The following is a 12,693-nucleotide window of genomic DNA, read 5'->3' as shown; positions in this document are numbered from 1 at the left end:
GGGTCTGTCTGCCTATCTGTCTCTCTGTCTGTCAGTCTCTGTCTGTCTGTCTCTGTCAGTGTCCGTTTCTCTCTGCCTCTAATTTCTCTCTTTATTTCTTCCTGATTCTCTGTGTTTCCTCCTTCCTTCTTCCCTCTCCCTTCTCTGTGTATATATTTCTCTGTCTCTGTGCTTCTGTCACTGTCTGTCTCTTCCTTTCTTTCTATCTCATCTATGAGACAATCACTGATCCTGAAGGAAGCAATGCAGTATTAAAGAAGCTCAAGTTAGCAGAACCACTTGCAGCCAGGCAGGCTTTTTATATTCCTATAGCTCTTTCCTGACATTAAAGCATTCCACATACATCATCCAATTTACCCTTCATAATGTTTTGGATGGAAGAAGGGAGATTTAATTACTTTTGATAGTTGACAGAGAAGACAATGAGGTTCCAAGTAGTTAAAATGCTAGTTTTCATGAGGAAGCTGGGAGCTGATAACTAGAAGCCTCATCTCTGGTTCCCTCTTCTGCTTTTCAGATTCAACTCTTCTTCCTCCCATCAATAGGTCAACCAGGTAACAAAGATGGCATGAGGGAAAACTTAGGAATATCATAACACCCAGCTCATTTTTTTCCCTAATATGGGCATCTTTCATTTTATACATTTTTACCACATACTACTTGATCAAACTCTGATTTCTAGTCCTAAAGCAGAGAATGCTAATTATACTGTAAGCAGCAATAGCTGTTATAGTCTTCTTTTTGCTTTGTTGTTTTGGGAGGATTTTTTGTTTGTTTGTTTCATTTTCATGTGATCCTTTACCTGCTGAATCTAGTAGTAAGAAAGACACATCATTACTTGCACACATCCTAGGTAGCATGTGAGGGTAGCATGGCAGTATGAGATATAGATATAGTTAAATAATTATTCATTGTTTATATAAAAATTCATATTTTACTTATCATCCTGCAATTGTTATTATTGATGTTGTGGTTGTTGCAGTTTTGACATCTGAACTCGGGATGTGCTTGCTAAGCAGAAACCGAAGTCCTCTAGTCCCTGTTTCCATTGGTTATTTTCAAAGTAGGATCTTGCATTTTGCCTGAGCTGGCATGGACAGGGAGCCCCCTACTTGTGCTTTGTCGGTGGGATGGAGCTGTGCATAGCCCCATGTCAACCACTGGTTGACAAACAGTCTATCAAACTTTTACATCTGGGCTGGTCTAGAACCTCAATCCCCCATTGTCATCTCTCAAGAAGGTGGGATTACAGACTTCAACCACAGGTCTCATCTTGTATTTTTTTAATTTACTTCAGCTAGCAACTGCAGTGAGACAGACCAAACTGCTTAGTTACATTATCTACCAGCTATATCCTGGAAGTTAGTTATAAACACATTCAGTTATTTAGCCCATGATTTTTTCACATATCTGTAAAACAAGATTCATGCCTGGCCTAATTTCATAATTGTTTTGAGAAATAAGTTTAAAAAATACCAAATCTGTACTTGAAATAGAATCAACACACCATCGCTGGTTATTATTATTACTTGCTCCCATTATTACCTGCCATATTTAGAACCACAAAAATCACTGTCAAACCTCCTCAGAATAATAATAAAACTGTCAATCATCTTTCCAGGAAACAAATGATGTGATGAATCAATGACACTTGAATAATAAACAATGATTAGCTAAATTCAGCTCAATAAGCATCTAATAATTCCCTAATATGTGCAAGCCAGAAAGCTAAAGACTAGAAGTACAAATGTCAGCAACTATCAGGACTGAAAGAAAACTTAAGAGGTAGTCTCCTTTAATGTCCCTCACTCACCTTACAGATGAGAAACAATGCAGGTAGGTTGAGGGGGGCGGGCAATAAATAACTTACTCAGTATCCTAGGGTAATATATCAACAGAGCCAAGACTAGTGTCCCTGACTCTGAATCCCCTTATTAAAGGACTGAGCCCCACCCCCACCCCAGGACCCTCCACTCTGATAGTGAAACACCAGACCAAGTTAAACACTGGATGTGCCATGGTGCTGTGAGTCCAGTGAATTAGAATCAATTTCTCCTAAGAATGTGACCCTCAAATAATTCAGTAAAAGTTAACCAAAAGGAAATAAAGAAGAGACTGCTGCCATGGATTTTTAGAAGACCTCCAAGTCCTGAGAAGCCAATTGACTGGCATAACATAATAACATGGGTGTGAGACTAGGTCTGAAGAAGACATCAGGCATCTTGGATTAGCCACTAGAGCTGGCTCTACCTCCAGCCATGAAACGGAATTGAAACACAGCGTGAGGCAGAGGAGAATCAAGCAGGTGTTTTCAATGAAGACATCTCTACTAAAAACTACATGGGAAACTGGAATGAGTCTGGAGACCCAACCAGAGGAAAGGAACCAACAGAATATGTCCAAAACTCAAACAATCTCCTTCATAGAGCCCAGCCCACTTATCTGAATCACTAGGAAGAAAATCCCAATTCAGGCAAAAGAACAGAAGAAAAGGCTAACCAACCCAACTTTGTCTACTCACAGATTTCAGAGATGTGGACTGAGGATGTGTCTGAAGATGATGCTAACTTGAGTCTAGGTCTCCTGAAATCCAGTTCACCAGCCATAGAACGGTGTTCTCTCGTTTCTTCCCCTGTAAGACAGTGAAGAGAAAGATTAGTAAACCAGTCAACACTGTGGATCCTGTCCAGTAATAACATTTTATGATTCTACTCTCATCTGTTTTGTCCACTCCATTTTGGTCTAATCTCTTCTATCCAATATAGTTCATTCATAAAGTTGTATCTGTTGTATTGCTGTAGTGTTCAGCAGTATGACTTGGTGCACTGAAGGCATTCACCAAGTTGTGAGTATTCATTTCCAGAATGCCTTCTCCATTCCACACAGAAACTGTACCCGGGAAACATAAATTCTATTCTCCCTCTATACCGTCCTGCTAACCTCTGCTGTACTCATATCTTCATGAATTTTTCCTTTCATAGGTTCTTCATGTAAGTGGCTTGTACAATGCCTGTGTTTGTGTGTCTGTTTCATTTCACCTGGCACGTTTTCAAGCTTCGCCATATTGTAGCATGTGTCAAGTTTCATTTGTTTTCAAGTACATCACATTCCATTGCATGTGCAGAACATGTTTTATTCATCTATCCATCAGCAGATGTTACTCCTGGTTGTTTCTGCATTGTGACTATTCTGAATAATAGTACTAGCTGTACAGAAATACAAGTATTTGTTTGCACTCCTGCTTTCCAATTGTTTGGGGATATATTCCCAGAAGTAGAAGTATTGGATCATACAATAGTTCTATGTTTAACATTTTGTTAAGCAACCAGCTTCTACATAGGATGCAGTGGCACATATCTGTAATCCCAGCTGTTAGGGTAGGGGAGATCTGGGTGGAGTCAGACTCAGCATCTCAACAGATAAGGCAGGTATGGTAAAATGTATCTATCATGCTAGCTATGCAGGAAGTGGTAGGTAGAAAAGGAGGCCAGGCTTAGGCAAAAATACAAGACAAGAGCTGGAAAGTCATTAAAGCAAACAATGATAGGAGCTGTTGGTGAGGAAGGCATTATCCCTTAAAAAACAATGTTGGGGACATGTCTCAAGTGATAGACCTGAATTTTCCCAAATCTTTATTTTTCTTATACCTCAACTTTTGACTTCTGATAGGCAAAACTAGAAATGTTTCCCAACTATATTTTTAATGTAAAAATACTGTACAGAGGAGTTACAGCTACATGAGTAAGGTAATGAGTACATTTCCTATCAACCATTGGTACACCTCCTCCTTTGTTTTTCCCCTACCATTCCTTCCCTCCTCACCTCCCCAACTCGTTGCTCCCTCCTTCCCCAAAATTTTAAAGTTCCTTTTCAACTTAGTGTCTTGTACATCTCATTGTTAAAATGGATCGAACTGTATCCTTAGTTAAGCATTTTGTTATATCCCTTCCCCTCCCCAAATTATAAAAATGTATATACAAGATGCAGGACACCTAACATAGATACAGTGAAAACAGGGGTTATACCATGGGGGAAGAGCATACAAAAATATATAAGAGGAAGTTAAGCAAAATGAACCCAAGACAGGGACACAAGTAGTTTTTTTGTTTCTTGGTATTGTTTTTAATGTACATATAATGCACTATGTGATTTTCTTGTTTCTTTTGTATGTTCTTCCCAAACTAGAATTTTTTTTCTTTTAGTCTTTTTCTTTTTTTATTTTTCAGGTATTCCTACGGCAAAAATCTTTCTGCCATTTGTATTTTTTTTTATTGTGAACATACTATACAGAGGGGTTACAATTACATGGGCAAGATAATGAGTACATTTCTTATCAAGCATTGCAGCCTCCTCCTTTGTTTACCCTTCACATCCCTTCCCTGCCTCCCCCCCCCCGCTCCCCTTTTAGTCTTTTTCTATCCTCTTCTGTGTCCAGAGAAGTTATACAATTTTATAGCTGCCACATAAATAGAAGTCAGGCTCTAAGATAATAGAATATGCCACCACTCTTTCCTTATGCCACCTGTCTGAGGCTCCATCTGAATTCACCCTCTCCAAGTTCTGTTAGTCTGTGTGACACCCTACAAAAATGGAGTCCTCAGAAGAATCTTTCTAATTAAGAACAGAGTCTTGGCACTACTGGTATGTGGGACTAGATAATCGCTGTGAGGGGCTAGCTACTGTATACCAGTAACACCATCCATTTCTCTATGCTGCAACCAAAACTGTCTGGAAATATTACCAATGTCCTTTGGGGGATCGTGGCAGCCCCTGATTAACAACCACTGCTCTAGCAGAAGAAAAAGGTATGTAAATAGCTTATTATAATAGTGAGATCAGTGGATGGACAGAAACACATGGGTTGGCATGGATTTCTGATTAATGCATCTAACCTCACCTGGGGTTGAGATAGAGTGAGGAAAGGCAGTCGTGTCTGGGTAAATAATGCCCACTTAATATTCTGAACCACAGCCTACGGTGCTGTCTCACCATTCTGCCCTGCCACTCACCATTTGATTATTCATTCAATAAATATTTCTGAGAACTGGTATTAGGAGTTAGACATTGAATATACAAAAAAAAATAACAAGATATGGCTCCTGCTTACATGGGTCCTGTGTGTAATTACAGTTACAGCTATGAGCTGCAACATCAAACAGCTTGATATCTGGGTTTTAGTCTTACCACTCACCAGCTCTGTGGCCTCAGACAAGTTACTTAACCTTTCTGATCTGTCATCTTGAATCCTGTACAATAGGGATAGAAATGGCAAATACTTGTTGGAGTTAATGGGATTAAGAGAGAGCATTCCTGTAAATCTCTTAGCATCAGGCCTGGCAGATGGGAAGCTTGGGGTAGATGGTAGATTTTATCAGTGGTTGTACAAGTTATATATTATTATTAGAAGGTCCTGTTCAGAATCATAGGCTTTCATCAGTGCTAATCAAATTAACTGAATTATGCTGGGTCATATCCTGAGATGTAAAAGCATACTGAGATTCAATATCATGTCATCACTGGATTTCCATTAAAACACCATTACAATTAAAAGTACTGTAAAATTTCAATTAGGACATTTCATTTCCATAATCACAAATTAAAATTTTCCATGTCAGTCAGCAATGATAATTTTGTTTCCACAATAAATGAAAAAGAAAGGAAAAATATCCCAAAACTTCCAAGTATCAGATTTTTATTCTCATGTCTCAGTTGATATTTGCAGTCAAAAAATTGTTTTCTTTCCATTTTAATACACAAACATTAGTTTGGAGACTCTATCTTCTCCCAGGCCTAGCGCATGTGTGAGCATATCAATTACCCAGCAAAGAGAAGCTGGGGATGGTTTAATAACAGTCTTCAAATATATGAAAAGTTATTACACAGAACATGATGACCAGCTGTTCTCTACTTCCACAGAGGGCCAAGCAAAATAAATAAGCTGAAAATCACAGGAGCCAACAATCTGAGGTAAATTCACTGAAGAAAGTCTTTGCAGGGTAGCAAGTCACTGCAGAACCCCGTTTTTTAAAAGGCACAGGAAATATGGATAGCAAAAAAGAATATCTGACAATGATTCAGATCTGTGTGCTCAATGGAAACTCAGCATGGCATGCCAGTCACTAACCCACTCAGGCTATTTTCTAACCTCTGAAAATCTTCCCCAAGTCCATCATTATGCAACAGGGTCACAGTGTCACCAGAATTTCCTCACGACTCAACAGTCTGTGGGTACAGACAAGGTCACTCTAGAGTAGTAATTTTCAACCAGGGACAATTCTGCCTCCCAAGGGAGATCTGGCAATGTCTGGAGACTTTTTTTTATTATCATCACCACTGGAGGGGAAAAGATGCTGCCATTATCTAGGGAATAGAGGTAGAGGTACCACAAACTCCACTTCACTGAGGAGAACTGAACTCCACAAACAAAACTATCTCTCTGAATATGTGAATAGTACCAAGGTTGAGACACAGCATGGCAAATTGAGAACCTATTTTATTATACATTGTGTAACTATTCCTATAACATCACCTCTCAGGGCCCAGAATTAGCCTAGTAATTCAAGCATTCTTGAGTATGGGAACTATTACTATTTGTGGGGGTATTTTAAGCTCTCCATCTCTGGGTTAAGTGAATTTCTTCTTTACCCCCTTTGAGGTTAGGAATGGCTATACCTAACTGACTTCAGCTAACATGTGTGAAAGTCATATGATTAACTCAAAGGTTTCATGGGGTTCCTTCCCACCACCACCATTGGGTGCACAGAACAGGGGTCACAATGAAGTTCTTGTTCATTTGGTCCCCTGTAGCCTGTCATGTTGGATGTATGATGTTGGAAGTGTTATTTATTCCCTAAAAGTATGGGTTTTTAGAGCTAGAGAAATATGGTTTTAGTAAAGTATCATGACAGGATGGTGAGGTGTCAAGTCAAACCTGATCCACCACTTCCTAGCGGCATGAGCTCAAGTAAGCTATGAAATTTCTCTGCATTCTGCTTTTGTCACAGGCAAAATGGAGGTAACTGACAGCATCTGCCTTTGGGGTATAATGGAAATGTGCATGAGATATCAAGAATTTTATAACTATTGATGAAACCGATTCTAATATTAGCTTTGTGAAATAATTACTATCATTATCCCTATTGTGTAGATGAGGAAACAGGCAAGAAGAAAGTAAGTTGTGTAAGCTCTAAAAATGGCAAATAGCAGAGGTAATATTGAACTCCAGATGCCTGGTTACAGAATCCATATGACTAAATATATTATGATATGATGATGATGATGGTAATGGTGATAATGATGACAGAGATGATAATGGTAACAGAGGTATTGAAACATTAACAATTTATTGTCACTATGAAGACGGTGATGAAGGAGGAAGAGATGATGACAATGATAACAGACCTGTCATTCTTTAAAATATGACTTACTGGAGTAAGGTGCTGGTGGCTATAATTTCAGCAACTCAGGAGGCTGAGATCTGAGGATAGAGGTTTGAAGCCAGCCCAGGCAGGAAAATCTGTGAGATTATTGTTTTGAATTAATCACTAAAAGTGCAGAAATGGAGCTGTGGCTCAAGTGGCAGAGTTCTAGCCTTTAGCAGGGAGTGGGGGGGAGAGTAAGAGGCAGTGCCCTGACCCTGAGCACATTGGGTCACATGAGTCATACAAAAGTAAACAACCAGACTATCCCTTCAGAGAGATCACAACCTATCAGAGAAGCTAAAACAGGAACTTCCAAAGTGCCCAGGCTAGGTAGAATGGGATAAGTGCCACCAAACAGATAAAGATAAGTACTGTGGCAATTTAAATTAAATCTCCCATTTAACCCTCAGTTAACCTGAAAAACTCAATTAACCAGAAGCACTACCCATATGTTGCCATGAATCAAGTTTTTATAGTATCGGTTGAACTCATTTAACCTTAATAAGCAGATGATTGCATATAGATTGCAAGAGGATTTTAGGAGCACAATAACTCAGAAATCAGCTCATGGCTAAATGCTTTCCTATAAGACAGGAAGGGGATAGAAGGGAAAGGGGAGAGAGGGGGGAGGAGAACCAGGTGATGGAACAGCACAACATGGTAAGGAGGTAAGAAAGTCTGAGTTTGTGGAAGTTGTAAGTAGGTCAGAAGAGAAAGAAAATGTGTTTGGCCTCACTCATGTTCTCTGGGTGACGTCTGTCAGAACAGATGGCCCTGATTTTCCAGAAGACAGTACAAAGAATAGAAACTGGGGAGGCAAGGTGTGCCTATCTATGTGAAACCAATTGTGTGGATGGATGGATGATTGCTTAGTGTCATCCTGCCCTCACCCACCACCACCACCACTGCAGCATGATCTGAAGGTCTGGCTAAGAAAGTCAAAAGGCCATGGCACTGGGAATTGTGAAGTGGAGATATTGGAACAGCAGTTTCCTTGTTCAAAACAAACCTTCTTTCCTTCCAACACCAGAAAATCCAATTTGCCCTACTATGCACACAACTCAAGTACCCTATTCTGTAAATTCTCTAGAAAGAATTAAATTGCTGCATTTTCTATATGCTCTTTTTTTTTGGCGGGGGGGTCTGGTCATGGGGCCTGAACTCTGGGCCTGGGTGCTGTCCCTCAGCTCTTCAGCTCAAGGCTAGTGCTCTACCACTTGAGCCACAGCGCCACTTCCGGCTTTTTTCTTTTTGCTTATGTGGTGCTAAGGAATCAAACCCAGGGCTTCATGCATGCAAGGCAAGCGCTCTACCACTGAGCCACCTTCCCAGCCCTTTCTATATGCTCTAATTTTTATGTCTTCTCTACACCAAGATTCACATCACAATGTGTGCCATAGGCTTTTCTAGATAGGACAACCCAACAGTGTCTTAAATAATTACAGAAAGTTCTGTAAAGATCAGTATGTGCCACCACAAGCAGAGGGCTAGAGCATCTATCTCTTTCTAGAAAAGGAGGTCATTCCTCCTGGTTTATTAGTTATATGTCCAGGCCTGTGATTCAATGGGGAGTGATAAGTATATTTATCATGGAGAAAATTAATTTTATAGTGGTTTCTGTTTGATTTTTGTCCATTATGGGGCTTGAACTCAGGGCCTGAACATTGTCCTTTAGCTATTTTGCTCAAGGCTAGTGCTCTACCACTTTGAGCTATAGCATCACTTCTGGTTTCCTGGTGGTTAATTGGAAATGAGAGTCTCACAGACTTTCCTACCCCACTGGCTTCAAACTACAATACTCAGATCTCAGCCACCTGAGTAGCTAGGATTATAGGAATTGGCCATAGCACCTGGTTTTTTAATAGTGTTCTTTCTGTGGTTTTTGTAAATAATAATAAGATTGTTCTTTAAGAAAGAAAAAAAGGTGCAACCTCCCAATCAGAAAAAGAGTTTGGGTTAGGGCTATCAGAAGAGGGAGTAAAATGGAAGAAATCAGATTTTACTTATATGTAAGCATAAACCAATCTACAGATAGCAAAAATGAACCAAAAGGTAATCAGCTGAGCCAGTTTCTTTTCATGTGCCACCATGCCAGTGGTACAATTGGAAAAGACTCCTTGAAGATCTTTTTCTTAAATCTTACTCAGCTAGAGTTTATCTTCTCTGTCCTTATTCTTTCAGAATATTTTGTAATTATGTTCTAACATGATAGGATCCTACCATGCTACTTGTGTACCTTGAACTAATTGAAAAATTGTCGTGAACTATCTTGTTTTGTTTTCTTTATTTTTGTTTGTTTGTGCTTGGGGATGTATTGGGGCTTCAATCTATGGCTTCACATTTGTGGGACAAGTGCTCTGCTGCTGCATGCCTCCAGCCCATCCATCAGGTTTTCTAATGAGAACTTTGAGAAATGAGTCAGAACCACCATCTTTTGGTAAAGCAATGAAGGCTCTAATTCTGAGACTAGAGGGAAACATGTGACCTGTCTTTTCATTAGATTTCAGAGTTATCATCTACTGTGGTCATTTCATTGAGCTCTGTATCCCCTAAAAACAATTTTATCCAGAACACTTAGAGAAGCAAAAATCCAAAAATTTACACTAGTAAATCGGGGGTCAAACCTTCACAGTCTGTCTCATTTTCCAATCACTCTCTTAAGTCAACTTCAACCAAGTAGTGAATATCTGATATAAGGGAACAGCTGAGCAAATGAATTCCTGTGCTGGCCTTTCCCTCCTGAGATTTGTAACAAGCTTATTTGAATGTTGCAGATAGAATCTGAAGCCAATCAATGATTCCTTCTGGTGTGTGTGCCTGTGTGGGCATACACAGGTGTGCAGCTCCAGTCACTCTAATTAAGAGTTGTTTCTGCTTCACACAGTACTATCTTCACCTTTTCATCAAAAGGCTCTTTATTACCAAGTGTCCATTTCAGTCTGTTAGGCACTTAGTGATGTAATTGATATGTAAGTTTAGGTATGACAGATCTCATATTCCCTTTCCAGTCAATGTAAATGAAATTCAGCTTCAGAAATGCTGTACACAGCATGACCTTAAATTCTAAGTTATCAGTGGAAATGCCTCCCCTAGTATATCCTTTCAACGTGAACCTTTAAGTGTTACATGTTACCACCTCACTCCCACAATGGAGAGACAATTGAGAGATATGAGCTAGAATTCTCAGGTTGGCCCTGGAGGTCAGGCCTGCTGGCTCTCAGAGAATAGTAAGCCAGAAAAATTTCATTTATAGGCTAAGAACTTCATTTACAGGCTAAGATGTTCACTCCCCATTCACATGTATTTACTAGGGTACTATTATGTAAAGAGTGGAACATGCAGAAAGTCCTGGAAGAGGTTTCTGTTCTTATCCTGTGGTGCTCACAATTAAATAGGAGTTACCAACTTAATCATTCTTTCTCTAGGGTTTTACCTCAGTGATCACTAGGCCCAGCTAATATGACTTTTCCAAGTGACTGACACCAACAAAATAGTTTACACAGAGAAGAAAGAAATAGCTATATACATTATATATATATATATATATACTATATATACTACAGAATAGCTATTCATACTGTACATACTATATATATTATACACACTATGGATACTATATAGTGTATGTATACACTATATACTATGTATTATATATACTATAGATACTATATATATATATATATATCCTAGTGTTATATCCTATATTGTGTGTCTATAACTACTCTCAACATATACTCTATATAGTATCTATCGTATACATACACTATAGAGTATATACATTCTAGATATACTATATTAGAATATATAATATATGCATATATTGTATATAACTACATATAGTTATATAATATATACTCTATATATGTACTATATACATAGCATATATAGTATTAAATGCTGTATGTAGTATAGTCTATATATGTGCTACATATACTATATACATACTATATATACTATATACTGTATGTAGTATTTAATACTATATATGCTATATATACATAGTATGTCCATTTCTAAAAACATTCTCCAAGACAGACATACTCTTGTCTCTCCAGATTGGACAGGAATGACTGGATACAGAGAAAGGACAAAGATAGAATAAAAATAGTAGTATAATAACAGCCTCAACTCTGGGGCCCAAGAGCCTCCTGAGGAACCTGAGAACTACTGTGTGAATGGGACCTACTGAATTTCATTTTCTTTACCACAAAAGATAGATATAGGACCACTGATAAATACCATTAGAATTCTCTCGAAAACATGGAACTATACATATACTATATATATATATATATATATATATATATATATATATAGTATACTATATATAGTATGATATAACATAATACTGTACCAATTATAGTATTAGTCAAAACTTGTTAATACCGTACACCCTTTGTATACATGGCTGCATGGTTCCAAGGAGAGCCCAGTTGTGGGAACATACAGGCAATCTTTTTTTTTGGTCCGTCATGGGGCTTGAACTCCAGGCCTGGGCACTGTCCCCCAGCTCTTCAGCTAAAAGCTAATGTTCTACCACTTGAGCCACAGCACCACTTCTGGTTTTCTAGTGGTTTACTGGAGATGAAGTCTCACGACTTTCCTGCCCAGGCTGGCTTTGAACCATGATCCTCAGATCTCAGCCTCCTGAGTAGCTAGGATTACAGGCATGAACCACCAGCGCCCAGCTCAGGCCAATCTTTTACTGTGGACATTGGGTTCATTGTTTTCTGTAATGCCACCAACTTCTACCAAAGACATGCCATCTTTCAACAAATCTCAAATTTTTACTTCAGCACATTCACTTGGTACTTTGTGGAGGCAGATTTTCATCAAATTAAGGGCAGTAAAACATTCAGGATAATACAGGAGACTGTGAACTCTAAAGAAATATAGTACACATCACAGAGGAATTTTACCATCATAATCATGAACTAAAGAACACACCAAATTATTCCACTTAAATCAAGCTTGGAAACCACATAAAAGCAGCCTGTAATATTGGAAGATGCATATACTCTGAGTAAAAATATAAAATATTGGTGTTGCCACAAAAGTCAGAGCAATCATTAACATGGGAAGAGGTCTCTGAGGGGTGTTCTCCTGAGAAGGGCTGTTTTATTTGTTAATCTATGGAGTTATTCATACAGTGTTGCTTTATGATAATTAACTCCGCTGTACATTTGTTTTATGACTTCCCTCTGTGTAATTTATTTCATAGCAAAATGGCTAATAATAAAGTAATCTCTTTTCAAAGAAATTATAAAACATA

The 12,693-nt window shown here is 38.6% G+C and overlaps 1 protein-coding gene across 2 annotated transcripts in view; it reads right to left on the bottom strand.

The window, feature by feature from the left end:
* Sgcd (sarcoglycan delta) overlaps positions 1-12,693 on the bottom strand; it is a 913,825-nt gene that overhangs the window by 680,867 nt on the left and 220,265 nt on the right. For both annotated transcript variants that reach the window (XM_069993889.1, XM_069993890.1), the window contains exon 2: positions 2,522-2,632. The gene's annotated coding sequence lies outside the window, so the exon portion shown is untranslated. The remainder of the gene's footprint in view (positions 1-2,521; positions 2,633-12,693) is intronic.

Source organism: Dipodomys merriami, unplaced genomic scaffold (genome assembly GCF_024711535.1).
Source record: "Dipodomys merriami isolate MVZ:Mamm:240054 unplaced genomic scaffold, mDipMer1.0.p SCAF_44, whole genome shotgun sequence".
NCBI classification, from domain to species: domain Eukaryota; kingdom Metazoa; phylum Chordata; class Mammalia; order Rodentia; family Heteromyidae; genus Dipodomys; species Dipodomys merriami.
This window is presented reverse-complemented; position numbering and strand designations above follow the sequence as displayed.